Genomic DNA, 25,518 nt, shown 5'->3' on the forward strand with positions numbered 1-25,518 from the left:
CAAAGAAAACTTTACCTGACAGGGCGGGGGCAGGGCCATTAAGAATGCACAGCTGTACTGTAAACACGCCAGAGGGCCAGTTCCCATCCGCTGGGGCAGGAGACCGCGCACTACCCCCTTCTTCATCTCCTGTTGAGTGCTGACATTGGATCCCGATTGTTAAAAATAGGTACATTCTTGACAGATCTAGGGGTTGTTGTGGTGCCCTTCACACTCACTTCATGTTCTGGGAGTGGGGCTTTAAAGCACCGCGAGCGCGCGCGCGCACACACACACACACACACACACACTTTGCCTCTGCATTCAATCTGTATGACATCAGTCTCTCACAGATGACATACCGGCTGCAAATAACCAAGTTAACTAAAGGATTTTCTATTCCTTTTTATGCCCTGAAGGATTCCATCCCAACTGTGTGTGTGTTTTTCTTTCTTTTTCTCTTTCCTAAAGCGCCAGCCATTGCAACCAATCGATAATTTGTGAAAATGTATGCTTGTTTACATCTGTGTTTTAATAGTATACACCAAGAACATAGAACATGGTATCAAGGGTTCACGAGATTTTCTTACCATGTTGCCAGAGTACTGATCCCAGATTTTCTTCTTTGCAAGATTTCAGGAACTTTGTAACTTTTAAAAAATGTATGAAAAGACCTTTGATAAACAGAAATTAGGTAATTTTTTCTCCTGTCCCCACAAGAATTATATGTGTATTACCAGCTCATTTTTATGGAATTAGGAAATTGAAGCGAATTCTTTCCCACACCTTAAAAAAACAAAACAAAACACTGGTTTCTCACACAAGCACAAAAAGAACAAGATCATTAAAAAGTGATTAAGCAGAATGTCAGATTTTATCAACATGGCAGGACTATGGAAGTTCTGTCATGGGAGAAGTGTTTATTGAGGCTAAAAAGGATGCCAGGGAGGCCACTACCCATGCAAACGTTTATACCCACTGCCCTTGTCAGTTCTCTTTCCACGATCTAAAATAGAGCTTTTGTGACCTAGCTATTTCTACCAATAAGAGACATTAAAATGCTGCCTGTAGGTTTTAGAGAAAGACAGAGAGCAGAAATTCTAATTTCAGACAACTTGGGAAATTGTCCACAGATGTTAGGTTCAATTAATTTGTTTTGGACCCTGGAATCATACAGTAAGAAGAGTATCGCATTACCTTTACTCACAATATCGTTAATAAAAGGAAAGAAAAATGAACACCTAAAAGCTTCAACATTTCTATAGTGTACCTGGCTCCTTAAGAACTTGTGGAATCAACTTATTACAAGATATTTACGCTTTTCATAAATACTGGTGCCTAGGTGTTCCTCCCACAGCCCAATTACAGCAGGATCCCTGGGGTGGGCCTGGGCCTCAGTACTTTTGAAAGCTTCCTAATTGTATCTATCACGCAGCCAGAGTGGAGAAGTCTTACACTACATGAACCCACATGATACTAGAAACTAGGAAACATTTGGGGTAGAAATGGAAATGAAATTTAGGATTAGAACACTGATTTGCAATCTTGTTTAGAAGTGGACTCTTCAACTGAAAAAAATCTTCTATGAAATCCCTGTACACAAAACAGTAAAAGGGTCATTGATACTGTCATTTTGTCATTTTGTCATTTTGTACTCTCAGTCTGTACTCTCACCCATAGATTTCATAAATTCAAATATGTAATTTTTTGATTACTGTAAGTCGACCAGTGAGGATGAAGAGGCCATTTTATTGAACATAAAAATCTGAAATTGGGGTCATGGCAGAGAGGTCCAGGGCTGCCCACCGCAACATCCAATTTTTTTCCATGGCCTGTGGTTCAGATGATCAAGGCTGGATATATGTAAAAAGAGCAGTGTGTGCAGCAGAAGGATTAAATTAATTCACACATTAATTTAATAAATGTCGATTAAATGTCTAGTACACACCAGACACTGCCCTCGCAGGTCATCACAGGAATGAGCTGCAGCCTTTTCCCTTGAGAAGCCTGGTTAAGAAGACACATCATGGCAACACAGCAAAGTAAGCATAATCCTAGAGGCACCAAGAGCCTGAGATGGGGAGAATTGGCTAATTCTTTCTGAGGAAACAGGGCATAACTTCACCAGCATGGGATAATTAAATCAGGTCCTAAAAATATGAGTAAGATTTTTAGAACTAACAAAGAAAGGGAAGGACATTTCATTCAGGAAGAAGGAACAGAATATGAAAAGAAAAGAAAACAAAACCAAACCAAACCCACAAATATAAATAGACTTAGTGAGATCTGAGAGTTATGAGAAATTCTGGTGGAGGTCAGGAAGGGCTGAGGCACAAGGCTAAAGAGGTATCTGAGGCCAGGTTATAAGAAACTTGAAATGCCAGGATACGGTTAAGACTAGCACTGACCAGCAGACATATAAGGTGAACCATACAGATAATTTCAATTTTTCCAATATTCACATTAAAAAAATAACAAGAAATAGGAGAAATTAATTTTGATAATACATGTTTAGACCAACTGATCTAAAATATAATAATTTCAACATGTAATCAATATAAAAATGATTCATGAGATATTTTACATTATTTTCTCACTTTAAAATAGGGTGTGGAGGGCACCTGGGTGGCTCAGTAGGTTAAAGCCTCTGCCTTCAGCTCAGGTCATGATCTCAGGGTCCTGGGATCAAGCCCCGCATCAGGCTCTCTGCTCGGTGGGGATCCTGCTTCTCTCTCTGTGTCTCTGCCTGCCTCTCTGCCTACTTGTGATCTCTGTCTGTCAAATAAAATAAATAAATAAATCTTAAAAAAAAAATAGGGTGTGTTTTTTTTTAATCTATAAACATCCCAATTTGGACTAGCCACGTTTTAAGAGCTCAAAACCATGTGTGGCTAGTGGGTACTCTATTGGGGAGCACAGGTTTACCCCTCTTCCTACAGGCAGTGTAGGTCGAAGGACTTGCTGAGGACAGCAATAGTGTGGAGAAGTAGATAGAAGACTAGGTCTGGGAGAGGACTATGCTTGCATACTCTAAGCAAGGGGAGAGAAGGATGACACTTGAGATCAGTCATGGCATGACAGTAGGATAGCACGGAAGGGTCAGAGTCAAAAAACACTTCTAGAATTCATAAGGGACACTTGGGTGGCTCAGTTGGTCTGGCATCGACTAGGGTCATGATCCTGGAGTCCTGGGATCGAGTCCCATATCAGGCTCTTTGCTCAGTGGGGAGCCTGCTTCTCCCTCTGCCTGCCGCTCTCTCTCTCTCTGACAAGTAAATACATAAAATCTTAAAAAAAAAAAAAAGAATTCATAAAACTACAAATGATTGTACATGAGAGATAAAGGGGGAAAATCATGGACCTGTCAAATAGATTTTTTACTGTTAAATTTGGGCATAGTGTAAAGTTACCAATTGTTTATTTAAGACGAGATTGTGTTGTTCCTTTCAAGCGTGCTTCTTTCTGCTGTGAAATGCAGTGCTGTTTAATAAACGTGTGCCAAGCACCCACCATGTCTTAGGAAACTCCAGTAACTGACATGAATGAGACACAATTCTTCCTTTCAAGGGGCTCAGATATAGTATGGGAGATAGACAACAACCTACAAGGAAGTGCTAAATGTATTATTAGAAGGATGTGAAAGGAGGTCTACAAAACGTTCCATAAAGTGTATCTTGTAACTGTTTCTTATGATATATTTAGTGTGGGGCCTTCAGATTGTAGTAGGCTTATTAACTAACCTAAATTTTTTTTTAATTCAAAAAAAACAGTTCACCATTTTACCAATCCCAGCTCTTAACAACTACCAATCTGTTCTCTGTACATCTCAGGAGCTTATTCATATGTTTTTTAAGATTCCTCATATGAGAGAGACCACTTGGTATTTTTCTTTGCCTGACTTAGTTCACCTAGCGTAATGACCTTAAGGTCCACCCATGTTGTTGCAAAATATGGCTGAATAATATTCCACTGAAAATATATTTCATATGCATATGTATAAGTAATGATTTCTTTATCCATTCATCCATCAGTAGCCACTTAGGTTGTTTTCATATCTTGGCTATTATAAATAATGCTGCAATGAACATGGTGGTACATATCTTTCCAAATTCATGTTTTTGTTTTCTTCAGATAAATACCCAGAAGTGGAATTGCCAGTTGATCAAGTAGTTCTATTTTTAATTTTCTGAGGAATCTCCATATGGTTTTCCACAGTGGGTGCACCGATTTATATCTCTATCCACAGTATCCAAGTGTTCCCTTTTCTCCACATCCTTTCAACACTTGTTATTTCTTATCTTTTTGATAACAACAATTCTAACAGGTATGAGGTCACATCTCATTATAGTTTTGATTTCCATTTCCCTGATAATTAATGATGTTGAACATCTTTTCATGTACCTATCAGCTATCTGTATGTCTTCTTTGGAAAAATGTCTCTTCATATTTTCTGCCCATTTTTTAAAAAGATTTTTTATTTATTTATTTGACAGACAGAGATCACAAGTAGGCAGAGAGGCAGGCAGAGAGAGAGAGGAGGAAGCAGGCTTCTCGCCAAGTAGAGAGCCCGATGAGGGGCTCAATCCCAGGACCCTGGGATCATGACCTGAGCCGAAGGCAGAGGCTTTAACCCACTTAGCCGCCCAGGTGCCCCTATTTCTGCCCATTTTAAAAATCAGATTGTTTTTTGTCTGTGTTCGTGTGTCCCTGTGTGTGTTTTGCTATTAAATTGCATGAGTTCTTTATATATCTCTTTATATATCTTGAATATTAGCTCCTTATCAGATAAAAGATTTGCAAATTATTTTCTTTCAGTAGGTTGCATTTACATTTTGTTGGTGACTTCTTTTGCTGTACCAAAACTTTTTAGTTTGATACAGCCCCACTTATTTATTTTTGCTTCTTTTGCCTTTGCTTTTGCTGTGTGATTCAAAAAAATTATCATCAAGACCAGTGTCAAGGAGCTTACTGTCTATGTTTCTTCTAGGAGTTTTATGGTTTCAGGTCTTTCATTTACACCTTTAATCCTTTTTAAGTTAATTTTTGTGTGTGGTGTAAGGTAGGGGTCCAGTTTTATTCTTTTGCATGCAGCTTTCCAATTTTCCCAAAATCATTTATTGAAGAGACTATCTTCTCTCCGTTGTATATCCTTGGCTCCTTTATTGTAAATCAATGGACCAAATATACATGGTCAATTTCTGGGCTTTCTAGTCTGCTTCACCAATCTATCTGTATTTATTCCAAGACCATACTGTTTTAATTACTAGATCTTTTTTTTTTTAAGTTTTACTTGTCTCTCTCTCTTTTTTTTTTAAAGACTTTATTTATTTATTTGACAGACAGAGATCACAAGTAGACAGAGAGAGGCAGAGAGAGAGGAAGGGAAGCAGGCTCCCTGCTGAGCAGAGAGCCCAATGTGGGGCTTGATCCCAGGACTCTGAGATCATGACCTGAGCCGAAGGCAGAGGCTTTAACCTACTGAGCCACCCAGATGCCCCAATTACTATAGCTTTGTAACAAAGTTTGAAATAAGGAAGCAGGATGCCTCCAAGCTTTGTTTTTTCTCAAGATTGCTTTGGTTATTCAGGGTCTTTTGTGGTTCCAAACAAATTTTAGGATTATCTGTTCTATTTTTGTGAAAAATACCACTGGAATTTTGATAGGGGTTATACTGAATCTGTATATTGTCTTTTGATGGATTGTTTAAGGTTTTATAAATATATAATACCATGTCACCTGCAAATAATGACAGTTTTACTTCTTCCTTTCCAATTTGGATGCCTCTTTTCTTTTCTTTTTCTTGCCTGACTGCTCTGGCTAGGACTTCCAATATGATGTTCTTAAATGTAAATGAACTGAATTATCCAGTCGAAAGACAAAGAGTGGCTGAATGACTAACAAAACAAGGTGTGGCTATGTGTTGCCTACAAGAGACACTCTTTAGATATAAGGATACACATAGACTAAAAATGAAGGACTGGGAAAAGACATTTCATAGAAATGGAAACCAAAAGAAAACAGCTACAAAAGTCGCTGTAGTTCTATCAGCTAAAATAGCCTTTAAATCAAAGACTGTAATAAGACCCAAAAAAGGTGTTACTTAAGGGCTCAATCCAACAGAAAATATAACATTTGTAAATATTGATGCATCCAACATAGAAACAACTAAATACATGAAGCAAATATTAACAGGCCTAAAGGGAGACATATAATGACAGTAGGGAGACTTCAATGCCTCACTTATATCAGTAGATAGATCATCCAGACAGAAAATCAGTAAAGAATCATTGACCTTAAATGACATGCTAGATCAGATGGACTTAGCAGTTATTTACAGAACATTCCATCCCAAAGCAAAAGAATACACATTCTTCTCAAGTTCATATGGAACATTTTCTGAGACAGATCATATGTTAGGCCACAAATAAACTTAAGAGAACTGAAATCATATCAAGCATCTTTTCCAACCACAAAGGTATGAAACTAGAAATTAATTACATGAATAAAATCGGAAAGTTCACAGATATGTGAAGATGAAAACCAATGGGTCTCTTCAAAATCAAAAGAAAATGTAAAAATACCTTGAGACAAATGAAAATGGAAATGTGCCATACCAAAATTTATGGAATGCAGCAAAAGCAGTTCCAAGAGGGACATTCACAGTGATACACGCCTAGCTCAAGAAATAATAAACATTTCAAATAAACAACCCAACATTACACCTCAAGAAAATAGAAAAAGAAGGACAAATGAAGCCCAAAGTTAGGCAGAAGAAAGGAAATAGCAAAGATTAGAGCAGAAATAAATAGATGAAATAGACACGAAAAAGACAACAGAAAAAATAAATGTCACTAAGAGCTGGTTTTCTCAAAAGATAGACAAAATTGGCAAACCTTTAGCCAAACTCACCAAAGAGAAAAAGAGAGAGAGCAAGAGCGCATGCATACACACACACACACACACACACACACACACACACTCAAAAAAAGAAAATCAGAAATGAAAGAAGAAATGTTACAACTGATAACACAGAAATACAAAGAATCACAAGAGGCTACATTGAACAATTTTAACCAAGCTGGACAACCTAGAAGACATGGATAAATTCTGAGAAACATACCACCTACTAAGACTGAATTGTGATGATACAGAAAATCAGTAATCAAAAACCGCCCAAAAAACAAGAGTCTGGGATCAGAAAGTTTCACTGGTGAATTCTACCAAACATTCAAAGAACAATTAATATAGATCCTGATGTTCACAGGGAACTGCAGATATCACCCAATGTCTGAATCTCTGCTCTATAAACTCAGGGACCAAACAGATGCAGACAAATTTTCAGATAAATGTTTTGCGATATGCTACTTTTATTACTTTAACATGAAACTTAGAAACAAAATTAACACAAATAACACTGTATCCTTTCCTATGGGAACGCGCAGTGGGGAATTTCTCTATCCATATTCTGGAAATGAATGAATTGGAACAGCAAGGGACAGTTATACTGGAAATGATAACAGTTTTTAGCAATTCATTTTGTTATCTCACAATATGCCTCAAACTAACCCAAAAGCTTGAAAAAAATGTAGTAGTTAAGATTTTTTTCTTTCATATTTTAACACTAAAGATAATCTGACAACTACTTGATTTAACAATCAGTCAAGGAGCATGGAAAATGTAGAGTGGGTATGCAGAACCCTAAAACAGAATATGTATCATTAAGTGATGTGTGCTTGGTTTACTTATTATACAACTGGCTGTTAATCCATGCAGAAACCTACACCCAACAGAGACCCCAAGCTCTACCCAGTGAGGAACTGAGTATGCTAAATATGTTTAACAAGAGGAATTTGCTTGTTCAATTCACAATCAGGTTGGAACCTGAAAAACACTGGTATTGAACCTCCTTATCAATGATTAACTTAAAAGAAGTTCCAATATATAAGCCCAAACAGCAGAAAACACTTAGTTTAAGGTTAACCTGATAGTCTAGTTCAATGCCTTGGTGGTCCCAATGTGTTAAAATTTCATATGCAACATGTTTAAGTATGCATGTGTTTTTATTATGATTATACAAAACTGTTTAAAATATATTAAAAGGGAAATGCAAATTAAATATTTGCAGGGCTCCTCAAGTAAGAAGTAAGAAAACTTCTGCAGACCAGAGTTTTTGAAGACTACTATCTTACGGCCCTTGAGGTTAGAAGGTAAATCTAAGAGCAACAACTTGGAGCACCTACTATTTAAGGATCATTGGGACATTCCTAAACTTTAGCCAAGAGCAGATACTATTCCTTACGATCCTAAAAGTAGTAAAGCTAAGCAGAAATCCTAAAGAAACTGTTTTAAGTTTCTCTAGTGAGCTTGAATTAAAGCAACTGGGACCCAAATCTAAGAAACATCATTCACTTCTCAATGTTGTTAATTCACTGATTCTCTAAACAATATTCACCAAGCACCTACTATGTGCCAGGTGTTATTCTAAACTTTGAGATACAGCAATGGAGAAAATAGATAAAACCCCTACCTTTATGGAATTTAGAGTTTAGTCGTGGGGAGGGGGAGCAGGGTGGGGAGACAGACTTTATTTATTTATTTATTTATTTATTTATTTTTAAAGATTTTATTTACTTGACAGAGACAGCAAGAGAGGGAACACAAGCAAGGGGAGTGGAAGAGGGAAAAGCAGGCTCTCCACTGAGCAGGGAGCCCAATGTGGGGATTGATCCCAGGACCCTGGGATCACAACCCAAGCCTAATCACATGGTTAACCACTTAACCGACTAAGCCACCAGGCGCCCCAGGAGATAGACCTAAAAGGCAAATAAAAAACATAATAAATAAGTTATTTTTGTTATAAAGTGACAGGTACAATGAAAAAAAAATGGAAATGGAATGGAGGAGAAAGGCTGCAATTTTAAATAGGATGGGTCAGGAGAGATGAGGAGATGAAAGCAGATCAGTGACTTGAAGGAGGTGACAGGTAAACCCAAGAGTCAAGAGATGGGTTGGAGCAGTGGGTCTCAAAGTAGGGTTCCAGAACTATCAACATCTCCTGAAACTTGTCACTGGCTCAGAACTGTAGGGAGGGGCAGGCGACAGTCCATCTTAACCAGCTCTGCAGGGGATTCTGATGCACACTAAGTCTGAGGACCATGGCCCTAGAACAGAAGCAGGTCTGAGACATTCTACAGAAAGAGGGGTGAGATCAGGGTCTGGTCACAAGGGTCAGGAGGACACAGGCAGTGGTGAGGAAGGCAGCCAGACCATGGACAACTTTCAGGTCACTCTCTCACATTCAGACTCTCACTCCAAGTGAAATGGGGAGCCTTGGGAGGGTTTTGGGCTAAGGAGCCACATGGCTTGGTTTATATTCTAAAAGGGTCACATTGGTTGTTGTGTTGAGTACAAACACCACATTATTTGCCTCGGAGAAAACTCCTTACCTTCTTCTTCTTCTTCTTTTTTTAAGTATCATGACCCTGAGATCAAGACCCCAGTGGAGATTAAGAGTCAGACACTTAGAGGCGCCTGGGTGGCTCAGTCATTAGGCGTCTGCCTTCGGCTCGGGTCATGATCCCAGGGTCCTGTGATAGAGCCACGCATTGGGCTTCCTGCTCAGCAGGAAGCCTGCTTCTCCCTCTTCTGCTCTCCCTGCTTGTGTTCCCTCTCTTGCTGTCTCTCTCTCTCTCTCTCTGTCAGTTAAATAAATAAAAAACTTTATAGAAAAAAAAAAAAGACTCAGGCACTTAACCAACTGAGCCACCTGGGCACCCTAAGACTCCCTAACGTCAACATTTCTCTTGGGGATGTGGTGCGTGGCTATATGTTGAAATATGGTCCCTGACAGTGGAACACTCCCATTTGTAGTGTTTGCTGATGTCCGTGGTGTAAATACTCCCACCACAGCTGATTTCAAGCTGCCAACATGACTCACGGAAACAGGAACTGTGAAAGGATGTGTGCAATCTACGCCCAGCACTGACTGTAGGTCCCACTGGCTCCGCTACCATGGAGAACATTTAAAAATGATGGGGAATTGTGTAAATTTGACTGAAAATGTTAATGCTACTTCAGATATAAATGTAGTGTGTTCTGCCAGCGAATTACTGTTAATCAAATGCAGATCCCAATTCCTCAGAAGTTAGCATTAAGACAATATATAAACTTCATTTAAAAAAGAACCTCATTAGCATTAAGCCCCAACTTCCTTTACTCAATGAATCTATTTACTTTTTAGCGAGGGTTCTTCTACTATTGCTTTTTTCCTGCTACTATAATTAATATTTTGGACACCGCCCCCCCCCCCCAAACCATGCACTGACTGGGATTTGCTGTGGAGAATACACAGGGCTGTGATTCCAAGAGCTCACATAAATCCAGGGCAGGGCATCAAGGAATATGCATTACAAGAACAAAAGTTTGCATTTATCTGAAGATGAAGTGAAATTTCAAGCTGATTTGCCATGAAGAAACTTCCCTTAGCCTAAAAGAATGGCCTTATTTCTGTCGATCGGGGCAGACTGCATATTTTAAAAGTATGGCACTATCTATGAAGAAAAAGTCACTCTGCGATATACTCTTGATAAACAAATATGTTTGCTACTATTCAGAATATACTTTCCTCACGCCCTCCAGTCCACATCAGCCCTCAGCCGTGTCCCACCCACACTCAGACCCCAGCCGGCCAGATCAGCAAATGTGCATGAACTCGCACTCCCATAAAACAATGAAGTCTTTCAGGCCTTACCATCTTGTGAAGAAACAGGCTGAAACGTCATGGGAAAAATTAGGAAATCTCGGAGGAAAACAACTCACAAAATAAGGGGTGGAACCACTTGCTCACATGTTCTAATTCCTGAACAAAGGGAAACAACCGTGACAGCCCCCCTCCTGCTCTGACCCCTTCATTTCAAAAGAGAGGCATCCTAACCTCCTTTTCTTCTCGTGAGGATTACAGGGCAAGACACAGACATCCGAATGAGAACATTTTAAACCCAAAGGAGCAAAGTTAATTTTAAAAGCTGTACCCTCAAGAAAAGTGTAAAAACCAACCCAAACGACCAGTCTTGTTCAGCGGTCCATAATGCCAGCATAATTACAGACCAAACGGACTTCCACAACTGCGCGAAGAAAAACAGAACGCCTTCTAATATACATAGATTTTAGGTCTTCCTAAGTCTTCTTGCTATTAAATCTCACACAACAAGTTCCCCCGCAGCAATCCTTCCTTATAACCTGCCCTACCTCGTGTACACCTTCACACCTGCCTCGCTAGCCAGCCCAGGGGTGACCAGTGCCCCATCCTCTAGCTCCCAGCTGCTGCTGCAAGATATCTGGCTTGCAAACTGCCCATCTCCCTGACCCACCGAACAACATCTCTCACCTTAAAATTCTGTTTAAGACTTCGTACATACTGTACAATAAATTTCGAGAGCAAGTACATTTGCAAACTTGTCAACAAATTTACCCTTCTACTTTAACATGCTTTTATAACCCCACTATATTTTCCAATTGGTTAAACTAATCAAACTTTTCTAAGCTCTCTGAGGACATGGTCTGAGTCAGTCCCTGCACTGTGTGATCTCACAACTTTTTGCTTTATGTACGGTTCTATCAACTGTGATAGGGCATGTCTGCTGTAGTCCGTCTGTAGATAATCTGACCCTTAACTGTTGGGGGAAAAGACCCATAAGGGACTTATTGTTATAAAGCATCACGTGGAAGATGTGTTTATTTTGTTCCTGGAAGAAAAAGGCAACATGTATTGAAATCATAAATTGTTTTAAAAGGTAAAACAATTTAAATTTTTAAAATTTTACCTTTTAAAACAACTTATAAAGAGGCAAAGAGACATGCCACACAGTGAAGAGAAGAGTCCAGTGAGGCTGAGAACCTGACAAAGATAATCTCACAGACAGGTCACCGGTGTCACTCCGAGCTCCTGAGCAGAACACCACCCTGTGGGGAAAAACCATTATTTGACATTGCAGTAGAATTCCGGGTCAGGTAGCGGGCTGAATGGAATTTACGGCAGACTGATCATGCTAGCTAAAATGCAGAAGGAGATGGTGGTGAGTCACAGTCAGAGAGATGAAAAAGTTGAGTTCAGCCCACAGAGGAGATGCCACAGTTGACACGCCTGTGAAGGTAAGTCAGACCAACTCTGAAACCAGTTGTTCAAACTCGGCTGCATATCAGAATCACCTGCAGAGCTTTTGAAACTCCCACTGCGCAGGTCACGTCCCATATCAATAGAATCCAAATGTCTGGGGTGGGAGCCAGGCATCCATATGGAATTTCCCATGTGACTCCAATATGCGTCAAGGTTTTGGAACCACTGTCTGAGTCTCTGCTGGTGAAGGCTTTGCTCAACGAGGAAAAGAGCACGCTAACTTACGTGAAAGGTGGTAATGGCCATGAGTCAAAGTAAACTTTGAGACTGTTAAGTGGGAAATCATGACTCTGGTTCAAATAAGAAGACACAGTCTTTAGAAGATCCTCGATGAACTTGTGGCCTTGGGTTTTAGACTAGGAAAGGGACACTGGGCCTGATGGTGGGTAAGAGCTGTTGACAACACTAATAACTGGAATGTAGACCATTGTGTGGTCAAGGTATTTGGCTTTACAGTAAGCAGCCTCGATTCGAGGCCTAGGCCAGCTACCTGCTGGCTGTGGGGCTACAGTCCACTGCCCAACCCAATAACCCTAGTGTTGTATCTGAGGTTAAGTTATCTACCCTGGCTGCTTATTAGCTGAATACAGCTGCAACCCCAGACATTCTGACTGGTTTGCAGAGGGACCACAGGATCTGTATATTTTACCCACCCCCGCCACGTGATTGTTATGTCATAGGAATGTGGAGAACCACCAGCAGAAAGTTTATGAGAAATGAGTTTGAGACCATACAACTGGACTCAAATCCCTGCTCTACCAGTTACTAGCTAAGGCTCAGTTTCCTTATTGGCAAAAACGGAGCTGATGGGTAAGACATCAGTCCTGGGGCTTACCGATGATCCATTAATCCACCTCTCTGGATCACTGGGAGTATCTGGCATAACAGCTGGTACATAACAAATGCTCAGTTTTATATGTATCACATACATACATGTACATGTGTATGTTTGTTATAAGCATTAAACGTACGACGTATATAAATTGCACAACTCTGTCTCCATGCAGAAACACTTAGTAGGTACTAGCTAAGCTGATGCTGATGGTGGTGGTCATGGGACAACCCTGGAACTGGCAGAGAGGAAGATTTCATCCTCTCCCTATTGCATGGCAGAAAGCCACAATTATAAGACCTAAAAAATTATGGGGATGGGGAGGAATCCTTTTTCTCTGTCTTAATCATTAGGAGGTCCCACTAGTCATGAGGGGTTGTTCTACTGCAAAGTAATGGTGGAAATGTGGGGTTAATGGCAGAGAAGAGATATGGCCTTGCCCCGCATCATGATAAACAGCGGAACGTGACAGCCTGGGGACAATCAACACTTTCCCTTCCTAAGGGAACCCAGAGCTGACATGTGTTCCATCCCAGATCACACTGTTAGTGGCAGAACTGGGATCAGACTTTAATTTCCAGGTTCCCTCCATTGACCATCTCTGGTGAGGAACCTGTCTGGGAGGTACATCATCATAGAGGAGACACAGTCCGTGCAATCAGAGTCAACATGAGATGAGGAATGTGTTGCCCTGTTTTCCAACTGCTTCCTTCCTTACTCTGCCCAATTCCCTTCCCTGGTCCAAATTCCACACCCTGCAGGCCATTTCCGGCTGAGATGGAGGATATAGAACACTAGAAAGCAGCCGTGGTTTGCTTTGTGGCCAAACTGTTTTCTTGGGGATGTTCAGCTCCAGTTTTAAAGCATGAGACAATTGTAAAAAGGTTTTAATTTCCCAAATTTTAATTTGCATATAACTGTTCAGGGGTGTACATTTATTAAGGGATACTTGCCTGTTTTTTTATCCACCAACTAGGACAGGAAATCCTGTCTTTCAGCTGCTGAGTCTCAGACCACTCCGTCTGAATATTCTCGCTGACAAATGTGACCTTGTCTAGGTCCTGGAAGAATTTAAACATTCCCTCAATGTCATTTTTACTTGACCTTAGCAACATGACCAAACTGCAAATTCAATACCATTTAGTAAAGGTACAACATTCACATCCTGTCACCAATCCCCCCTCCAATTCCAATCCAGTGACCCTGAGCTAGAACCTAATCCAAAAGATTACAAAGCAACATCCTGATGAGTTGTCATGGCAACCCCTAGATGTCAGATATCCCATGTCCCAGGGCTGTAAATTCTCATTTTTAGTCGATTCATATCCTACTTTTTCATGTATAACAACCAACTAAAATGCAATTTGGTATGTCAGCTGCCAAGCATAATAAGGGATGTCATTTGCTATTATAGCCAATAATAAAAGATTTCTAGTTGCTTCTGTTTTCAAAGGTACAGCAAATCACTGGGTATTCTAAGTCCATTGGACTAGTCCTCAAAGAGATGCTATTTAGCCAGGCTTCCTCTACTTTTACTTCATTAGTCAATATTTAAGAGAGCCTTGGGAATGAAAAGAACTCTAGTGAAAGCTATGCATTATTATTTTCTGAACAGGAGGAAACACTGATTTTCAAACTTTCAATAGACACTGTATATTTGACCCCAAAGACACACATACACACATCCTGTGATCTAAGCCTTTCAAGGACGTCAATATAAAACAAGGGTGACTTGCAAGACTTTCAATTCCTTATAACTGGAGAAAAAAGAAATCCAGGTAATTCAAACATCTTGTTTTAATCAACAGTTCCATTATGGGATGGATTGTGTTCTCCCCAAATTCTTATGTTGAAATCCTAACCCTCAGTACTTCAGAATATTTCTGTATTTGGAAACAGAGACTTTAAAGAGGTATTTCAAGTTAAATGAGGTCACTAGGGTGGGCCCTTATCCAATATGAGGAGTACTCTTTTCTTTTTTTTTTAAAGATCTTTTTATTTATTTATTGACAGAGAGAGACATAGTGAGAGAGGGAACACAGCAGGGGGGGTGGGAGAGGGAGATGCTTAATGACTGAACCACCCAGGTGCCCCAATATGATGAGTATTCTTATAAAAGGAGATTAGGGGCACCTGGGTGGCTTAGTCAGTTGCGTGTCCCACTCTTGGCTTCAGCTCAGGTCATAATCTCAGGGTCATGGGACTGAGCCCCACATGGGGCTCTGCACTCAGTAGGAAGTCTGCTGGAATTTCTCCCTCTCCCTTTTCCTCTGCTCCTCCCTTCCCCCACACACTCTCTCTCTTTCTCAAATAAATAAATAAGTCTTTACAAAAATTTTTTTAAAGAAGAGGAGATTAGCATACAGACACACACAGAGGGAAAATCAGGTGATTTTCAGCCATCAACAAACCAGAGTGAGGTTCTCGTAAGAAACCTTACTGACACCTTGATCAAGCAAGGGCTTCCAGCCACCAAGAACTGTTGAAAAAATAAATTTTTGTTGTTTATGCCACACTGTCTGTGGTACTTTGTCATGGCAGCCCAGACAAACAAATTCAAGTTCCACCCGTTTCATATTCCATATCAATTTCCCAGAAGTGCCCTCCATCTTGGGTACAATGGAAGTCCAACTTTCCTCTGCAGGTGTCTTTGCCTGTTGGCCCTCACCTTGTGGCCCAGGCGGGTCTCCCTAAGCACACACCGGGCAGGCTGAACTCGAAGACGTCAGGAGCTCTATTGGTAGGCTGACTAACGGAGATCTCTCCTGAAATTCCCATTAGCTAAAAAAGCATTAACGTCACCTCTGTAAAAGGCAAAACTGATCACCAGTGTTGTGTTTATCTTTATTTTTCCCTGCTTACCATTTATCAGAATGCTAACAAGAAATATCCAGGAGATGAACAGTAGGGTGAGAAGGAAAGAGAAAGGAAGACACAGATAATCCATCCACCAGATTTTCAGTCCTGAAATAATCCAGAAGTAGACACAGGATAAATCACACCATGTGGGGTTTTTTAATCCTAAAAATAACCAGAATGTAGAGAAGTATACAGAAGGCTGCATGTCAAGAGCTATAAAGCAACATCAACCTCCACCTGTGTAGAGTTGCAAATAATTTTTCTGCTAAAATTCCAGAACTTTTCTCATTTTGGGTTTAAAAAATGAATTTCCACTATATTCCTTTTTCCATCATCACAGTAGCTGCCAGAAAGTTCAAAGCCACATTTATGGCCCATTTCTAGCAAGTCTAGAAACGGTTTTCTTGGTATCTTTTAATTTCTAGCCTCATTTTCCTACTTTTTGTGATCAGCTTTAATAGCATGTATCTTTGGAGTCAAATTGTATTTTTTTTTTTTTGCCATAATGTGGGGTATTATTAAATAGATAGCCTTCATTAAGCTTCAAATATTTGTGGGTGCTTTTCTTCCAGAGCATCTCTTTGATCTGTGAGATGGGAGATTTCACGCTTAAAAGAAAATTTGTTTCAGTTCACGGAGAAGTTTAAACAACATCAATTTCTCATACTTGTTTTAATCACAGTATGATAAGCTAAAATAGAGAAGAGAGCTAGTCTAGGAAGCTGGACCATGAGAGGTGAGAAGCCAACTTTTTTTAGGAGGGGGGAGAAGTAAGAGCGGGGGAGACTCATGGTACTGGCCAGCGCCCAGAAGACACATGAATTCCCTGTGCTGGAGTATTTATTGGATCACCATCCAATCCTTTTTTCCATGTGAGAGGGTCATCACAAGAGATACAGACCAAAGCCTATTCTGGGTGCAAATCTCCATCCAGCCTAGTTCGATGCATCCTATCTGCTTCTATCTGCCTATCTGCTCAGGCTGCTAGCTCTGCTCCATCCCCAGTGAAACCCACGTGACTGTTTATAGTGCTAGCTGGAATTACATAGGTCTTAGTTTGAATTTTGTATCTTTAACTGGCCACGTGATCCTAGACAAGATATTAAGCTGAGTCTCAGGTGCCTCATCTGAAAATTGGGGTAATAGAGAAAGTACCTCTTGAGCTTTAAATTCAATGTGGGGATTGAATTTAATAACACACATAGGGTCCTAAGTAAAATGTCTGGCACCCCACAGTCGACACTCAATATATATCAGCTATTATTATTATCATTATCATTAGACTAATGTGAGAAATTCCCCAGGATGATTTCATTTCTGCATGATCAGAGAGGGTGCCAGTCACAGCCTTGTGGGCCGGCCAAGAGGTGCCACAGCTGAGCGGAAGGAGGGAGGACTGACCAGTCATCTGGTTTGGGATTCTACCTTACTTCGCGCACAGCATTTACGTATTCAGAAACTGAGTGTTTAAAGGGCCCAATTTAGAGTCTTCCCGTTAGTCTGAAGGGTCTGTCTTCTTTGGGCTTTTGCTAGCAGAACAGAAGAACGAGAACATTCCCTGTGCTCATCACTACTTTCATCAGCGATGCCAATGTCTGCACCAAGGTCTCCTAGGCTGGGCGGACTGCGGAGCTGGTGAGGTAGGCACATTTCCTGGAAATACAGACGGCAATTTCCTGTGGCTTCCTCTGTTTTTGATGTGGAGATGAACACACTTAGAAAATAAGCACATCAAGGATCAGAGCTTCAGTCAGTCGTGCTGCAAATGCTGAAAATACTGTTATTTCCTTCTAAACAGATTCAGAAGAGCAAAGTACAGGCAGTCTTCCAAAGAGCATTCTCCCTACTAAGGATCTGTACCGTGGGATTGTGAAGGGACAGGGAGAACACAGCTAACCTTCCACACCTGTACGACATCTATGACCTGCTCCTAGAGTTGAAGAACATTTCCATGAACTGAGACCCACGTGAGCAAGAACCAGATTTTCCATGAAGGCCCATGTTTTGCATAAACCTTAGCCTGAAAAAGCTCTGGTCTGGTCACAGGGCTTCAGTAAAGATTTCTCTAGAATTTGGTGCCTGGTCAGAAAAATTTCACTCTCTGAAGTGGAAAGTAGTGAAATTATTAGTGAATTTAACTGTTTACATAACTATCCCAAAATAACCACTTAAGATTAAATAAAGCAATGCATACTATATTTGGAAAAGAGCCAGATTCATAGAAGGTGACCACAACGTGTCATTAGAACCAAAAGAAAGCAAAGAAAGACACTTCTTGGTCAATGACACCAATAGACCGCTAAAGAAGTGGCAGAAGGATGGGCAGTCAGCATCGGGTTCACACCAGTCAAGGCAGGCACAGAATGGCTCCGGAGGGAGGCGGCCGAGTTCCAAATTCCGCCTTTGGCCTTCACTGGTTGAGTGCCCCTGCTTAAGTCGCTTAACCTCTCTAAACTTCTGATTTCTCGTGTGACTTCTGTTTGTCCAGCACTGGATTCCCTTCCTATGTGAGGAGCTGCTTTTCCACTACCACTGGAGAGCCCAGCACTGTAACCGGTCACACAACCCTAAGACAGCTCAGTTCATGGTTGAGTATTTTTTTTTGCTTCAGTTAGCCTGTTGCTTGAATCCAAAAAGTCTTGGTTAATATACCCCATGGGCAAGAACTGCAATGAGAATTACATTTTTTTGAAGATTTATTTATTTTAGAGAGAAAGCGTGCACAGTGAGAGAATTCAGTTTTAAGTAATATAATTCAGCAAACACAAGAAACGCTGGTTGCCTGCCTAGAAAGGTGGGTAAGCATAAGTGCTGGAGTCCGACAGCATGACTTCAAAACGCAGCTCCCTTCCCATGATCCCTCCAGATGAACAGCTTAACGCCTTTGTTCTCAGTTTTGTTGTCTGTAGAAACAAGCTAATAATAGTAACTACATCACCGGGTTGTGAGGATTGAGCCCATGTAGAGAAATCATTTAGAACAGGTCCTGACACACGTAAATATTCAGTATATGGGAACTCTTATTATTATTAAAGATAGAGCTGTTCTGGGGCACCTGGGTGGCTCAGTGGGTTAAAGCCTCTGCCTTCAGCTCGGGTCATGATCCCAGGGTCCTAGGATCGAGCCCCGCATTGGGCTCTCTGCTCAGCGGGGAGCCTGCTGTCTCTTCTCTCTCTCTGCTTACTTATAATCTCTGTCTGTCAAATAAATAAATAAATAAAAATCTTTTTTAAAAAAAAAAGAGCTGTTCTGATTGCTGCTGAGGACTGTGTGAAAGTCACTGATCTAGCGAGAAATATCCTTCATTAAGAAAAGAATCATTCTTCTCAATAATCCAGCTTGATAGAAAATCCCTTAAGGACAATTAGAAAGAATTCAATTACTCATGTTCGAACTTAGTAAGCTCTAATATTTGGCCCCCTGAGTGGACTTACTGACCAAGAGGACATGGCCTGAACAAATGAGCTACGTCCGTCGTGCTGCCTGATTTCCCTCTTCCTTGGTGTCACAGATGGCAAGAACATCTCGGTTCTGAATGTACCTGCCATAAATTTAATGATGACTCGATTCTTGTGGGTCACGTCTCTCTAGGAAAACTAATAGAACTGATTTTGGTCCCATGCAATCTCCCATGGCTATGTCCTTACGAAACCTACCCTAAACAACCAGCCAGCCTCACTCTTGTTGGAATCTATATTAACTTCAACTGGAGCCTACTTAATGTACTAATTAAATGCAGCTTCTCCTTCACCCCTGCTTCCTGTGTGATGTAATCACTCAATCATTCATTCACATGATAAACTATTAGGGAGCACCAACTCTGCCTCAGGTGCTAGGCTAGAAGCTGGATAAACAAAGACAAACAAGAAAGAGTCCTCAAGCTGTTTAGAGTCTAGGGAGGTAGGGGAGTCAAGTAACCATCAGAAAACCGTGTGCAAGGACAGAGGTGTATGTGAGGCGTGAGGAGCGCTCAGGCCTGCAGGTGGAAACCCCAAAAGAATTTATGCATTCAGCACAAAGCATTTGAGAAACCAAAGGTTTGTCTGGAGCACAGAGGGAGAAGAGGGGGGGAAAGAGAGGCAGGTCCTAGACCCTTGGGGGTATTAGGTGCTTCAGAAAGGGATGTGTTCTGCTAAGGAAGAGGAGTCTTGAAAGACTTTAAGCAAAGTCACGACAAGATTCCATTTTGCCTTTAGAAAGATCATTCTGGTTGGCCAGATGAACCAGCGGATATATGGGGAAACCGTGAGGCCAGTAAAGAAGAGGTTATTGTGTTTAGCTGGAAGAGAAATGGTAAAGCCTAAATACAGAAGGAACAAAGGAGGGGAAAAAAAGAAGGGATTCTGGGACTCCACAAAATGGGAGGAACTGTAATTCATGAAGTGATTCTATTTCAGTTTCATTGGACAGAATGGGGAGGCCTGTCACTGGTCAGCTACTTCTTGAAGGAACAGAGATTACAGGTTAAATCCATGAACTACGCCTGTCTGCACTATGTCAGCAGCATCTGTGAAACTGTGCAGAGCCATCCTCTATGACCCAAGGGTGCCAACACCCTCATTTTAGAAGCCTAAGAGAACTTGAAAATATAGAAAAGGGCCCTTAAATATTCATTCCTCTTCCCCAAACAATTAAAAGTTATTATGACCAATCATGACTTAACAGGCTCCGAGATATCCTGGCTTCTCTGCCATCCTTGTGGTCTAACTAAAATTCCCCTGTGGTCAAGCTCAGTAGAGTTTTATTTCCTTAGCACTTATTTCCTGCCATTTTACCCTTCAAAATGTCTTCCCTTTGAATTTAACTAGATAAATGCCATGAGCCGTACCATAACATTAATGCTCTCAGTGAGCACTCATATCACGAGAAGAATATCTGGCTGTATCTATTTGTTTTGTGACGGCACAGGCCTTAAGGGAGGTGGGGAAATTCTCAAAACAGACCATTTATTTTATATTAAATATAAAAGGCCATGGAATCCCTTCTGTACCACTGGTTACACTGTAGTCAGTTTTCTGAATGAACCTGTTGTGCAATACTGAGATCTCTACATAAATAAGTCATGATTTCCATTGTCCTTAACCACATACAACCTTTGACAAGAAAGTAAAGCCACAGAGGGGGTTTATTAAATCCAGGTCAGAGCTCCACCAGGGCAGAGACTCGTGGCCTGGGGGATATCAAAGACAATGGTGCGAAAGGGACAAAGGAGAACATCAAACATTCCAGGCAGGGTCTTATAGGGAGAGCCAAATGAATTTTAATTTTAAAGAGACACTGGTCATTCTAGAAATCAACATGTGCTGAATCCCACTGTTCCAGATATAAATACCAGAAAACATTTAGGAAGTAAGATCAATATCCTTTTTAGAAATCAGTATTTACCTGCATCCATTATTAGCTTAAACTAAATTTATAAAACAATGGATTTGTCACTTAGCCAAAGATATTCATGCTTAAGAATGAAGCCATATTCTATATGAAGCTAAGGGAATTTTACAATAGTCTGAAATCCCCATTGAAAAAATATTCGTATCTGTATCTCTGTAACCTATCTCTATATCTATCTCTATATCTATCTCTGTATCTATCTATCTATGCATCTATCTATCTATCTGTTAGGAAAGTATATTTAATGAACTCCCTGAAACTCTCAGAGAAAAATTATGGGAAGACACACACTGGCTAGACACATTTCAGTAGTGGTTACCATAGAAACAAGTTGGTAGGTTTCTTTTTTGGAGTTGTGCCTTTTGATAAAATATTAAATTTTGTAGAGTATTTGCATATACATACAACAATACAACCACTGTTGTCCACCTAAAAGTATATTAAAAAAACTAAACTAGTTCTACTTTTAGCTTGCTAATATCTATAAAGAAAAAAAAATCATTCTTAATAAGCTGATTTTTTTTTTGTAAAGCCTTTCTCTGCCTCTCCACTGTTTCATACTGGGAAGAAGCTGAAGTGAGTGGAAAAGGCATAAAGACAGGAATCTAAGAAAACCAGGTGAGTCTTCCTTGAGAGAGGCTCACAACGGCTTTCAAACTGTTGGTGCTAATGCGCTGCAGGCCAACTAACTAGACGACTCTGGTAAATTGCTTTTAATTTAACTAATACTTGTATCTCATTTCTCTACAGTAAGAAAGCTCTTTCCCATAATGTGAGAAACGACAGTATGTTCCCCCTTGAGGAAATAAGAGTTGTAATACTGCCATATGTGGAACTCACCAGGTGTCTCCTTTTTATTTATATTTAATTATGTACTTACTGGGAACCTTAGAACCCTATAATGCACACACCACACTTTCTACTTTAAAAATTAAGAAAACATACACATTGTAATGTAAAGATCAGAATTGCAAAGTGTAACAACCACTTACTCAAATACTGCCTATTTAAAAATTTTTATTTATTTTTTTATTAGTTTCAGAGGTAGAATTTAGTGATTTATCAGTTGCGTATAACACCCAGTGCCCATTATATCAAGTGCCCTGCTTAATGCCCATCACCCAATTATCCTTCCCCCCCACCTCCCTTCCAGCAACCCTCAGTTTCTTTCCTAGAGTTTAGCATCTCTTATGGTTTGCCCGCTTTTCAATTTTCATTTCATTTTATTCTTTTTTCCCTTCAAATACTGTCTTTAAAGCATAAGGAACAGCAAGGTAGTTGCTGCACTAAGTTTTTCAGACTAAAAGCTACTGAGGTGTTTGATGATCAATGCTATATTGATAACTTGGGTTATAATCAATAGACAACCCACTAAGTATGGGGCGTGCTGGGAGCAAGCCTAACAACAGCTTGACTTAGGATCTAAGATGTCTGTGAGTCACAAATCCAGTAATCTTTAAAACTAGGACTGGGGACTTAGTTTTCTGTTAGCAGGGACAGTCTGCCCTGGCATTAAACCAGGAACCTCAAACCCTTTAAAACAATGAATTCAGCAACAATCCTGACTTTTAGACCTAAGAAGTAAATCACATCAACATCTGAGGAGAGGCTATGAACTTTCTGTTTTGAAGGTCAACTAGGAAAGGAAACAAGAGAAAGATCAACTGAAAATGTCATGAGTGAACCTGAGCCAGGTGCTGGCTCTAGAATTACAGGAAGGTCCCGATGAGACATTAAAGGGACATAGCCACTCTAGAAAATGATTTATTATTCTCTTCTTGCTTTAAAAACTGCATATATGTATAGATGTACATATTTCAATAATCTCTGGAAAAAAGCATGTTTCTATTACTATATATGACTAAGACATAGATCTTACCTATATGACTAAGAGATGGACCTTATCTCTATATGACTGAGAGATGATGGTTATCTTGGTAGGATCAAATGATATATTTGTTTCTCTATTAAAATATATGTAAAAAACACAGAGATAGAGATAGATATAGATATATTCTGACAATTTAAAAAATTAAAAAAAAAACCATCATATAAAGATTAATCAGATAGTGGGAGGACTGGGGTGCCTGGGTGGCTCAGTCGGTTAAGCATCCGACTCTTGATTTCAGCTCAGGTCTTGATCTCAAGGTCATGAGTTCGAGCCCCATGCTGGACTCCACCCTGGGTATAGCACCTACTCAAAAATAAAATAATAGGATGACTAGAAAAAGAAATATATGAATCAACCCCAGAGCAAACCTCTACTACTACTTTAAACTTGCTAAGTAAAATAAAGACAGAAAAATTAATCTTATAGGCCGTAGTAAGTCCTAACCTTAAAAACTTCTATTTGTACTAGTTATGTGCTAGGCCAGAAAAAAGTTTAGTTCAGAATATTTTGGAAATGAAAAATATTATACCTTTTAATACTATAATTTTTTAAAAGATCTTATTTATTTATAAGGGAAAGAGAGAGAGAGAACACGAATGGGGGGAGGGGCAGAGGGAGAGGGAAAAGCAGACTCCCCACTGAGCAGGGAGCCCAATGCAGGGCTCAACATGGACCTTAATCTCAGGACCCCAGACCACAACATAAAAAAAATGTAGTCAGGTGCTTAACTGACTGAGCCACCCAGGTGTCCCTTTAATACTCTAATTTTTATTAAATATTAAAAAGTTTAAACACACTAATCCTGGGTGTCTGGCTGGCTCAGTCGGTTGAGTGACTGCCTTCGGCTAGGGTCATGATCCTGGAGTTGTAGGACTGAGTCTCATGTCCGGCTCCCTGCTCAGTGGGGGGTCTGCTTCTCCCTCTGACCTTCCCCCTCTCATGCTTGCTTGCTCTCATTCTCTCTCTTAAATAAATAAATAAAATATTTTAAGAAAAAAGCACACTAATCCTTTTATTTTTAAATTTTTTTATTTTATTTTTTTTTAAAGATTTCATTTACTTATTTGACAGACAGTGATTACAAGTAGGCAGAGAGGCAGTCAGAGAGAGGAGGAAGCAGGCTTCCTGCTGAGCAGAGAGCCCGATGTAGGGCTCGATCCCAGGACCCTGGGATCATGACCTGAGCTGAAGGCAGAGGCTTTAACCCACTGAGCCACCCAGGCGCCCCACACTAATCCTTTTAAAAGTTTATTTTACCTTCATAAAAAATCTGAAGTAGATTGTAAAGTAATTCTAAGATCAATGAAGAATGTTTTATGCTTCAAGGAGGTAAACTAACTGCATCCAAAAATTTTAATTTAAATGATATGAATTTTAAATATAATTTATGTAACAATGAATTTTTCAAACATTTAAAAAATATTTTCCTTTGGTCTGGGATTAAATCCACAATATTTAGTTAGAATTTTTTACATATTCTGCTACTGTCTGCCTTACAAATTCTTATATTAAGAAAAAGAACACACAAAAAAAAGAAAAAGAGGGGCACCTGGGTGGCTCAGTGGATTAAAGCCTCTGCCTTCAGCTCAGGTCATGATCCCAGGGTCCTGGGATCGAGCCCCACATCGGGCTCTCTGCTCGGCGGGGAGCCTGCTTCCTCCTCTCTCTCTGCCTACCTCTCTGTCTACTTGTGATCTCTATCTGTCAAATAAATAAATAAAATCTTAAAAAAAAAAAAAAGTAAAAGAATGTAAGAAAGAGTAATTCTTGTTCCCCAAGGCCCACTATAATAGAACCTTACGAAAATCACAAATTAAGAGGTTATACAGTACGGAAGTCTTACATATTCACCACAAAATAAGAAAGCAATTGACTTTCAAAACCATGGTCTACACAAAACTCAGCTATTAATCCTCAGCATGTGGATTCGCTGGACTGAGCACTGACTACTACATCGGCTTTACCCTGCCGGGAACGGATGCCCTATCTTCTGCATCACAAACTTCTGCAGGCTACAGAAGACAACCAAATGTTAGTAGTGCTTCCAGCCAAACATAATTAAGAAGCTAAATCTGCTAACTCCCACTACAATAATATAATGCTATTTTTAAAGCCAAAGAGGCATTACATTCAAACTCATACCACTCTTCTCTGTAAGACACTTAATGGCAGCTGCTGGTCCATGAGGTGGTTTTACCTATCACAGCTAAAACCAACCAAGTCCCGCTGTTTGGTCACTTAAAGGGCACCTAGGCTGGGACCAACCTCTCCAAATGGCTCCCCTTCTCACCTGTCCCACAGGTGGGTGCTGGGGGAAGGTTGGTACAGGGAGTCTCACACCTTCAAGGGGTCAGCTGCAGCCGGACTGTGTGGGGTATGGATCTTCTCTCT

At 40.2% G+C, this 25,518-nt stretch overlaps 1 protein-coding gene across 3 annotated transcripts in view; it reads right to left on the reverse strand.

Annotated features, from left to right (window-relative positions):
- The window catches only part of BACH2 (BTB domain and CNC homolog 2), a 352,486-nt gene that overhangs the window by 269,556 nt on the left and 57,412 nt on the right, over positions 1-25,518 (reverse strand). The window contains exon 1 of one of the 3 annotated variants that reach the window (XM_032858136.1): positions 16-231. The exons of the other annotated variants lie outside the window; for them this stretch is intronic. The gene's annotated coding sequence lies outside the window, so the exon portion shown is untranslated. Of the gene's footprint in view, positions 1-15; positions 232-25,518 lie in introns of those variants that run through there. 3 annotated transcript variants of the gene reach the window in all.

This window comes from Lontra canadensis, unplaced genomic scaffold (assembly GCF_010015895.1).
Source record: "Lontra canadensis isolate GAN:19392208 unplaced genomic scaffold, GSC_riverotter_1.0 scaffold14, whole genome shotgun sequence".
NCBI classification, from domain to species: domain Eukaryota; kingdom Metazoa; phylum Chordata; class Mammalia; order Carnivora; family Mustelidae; genus Lontra; species Lontra canadensis.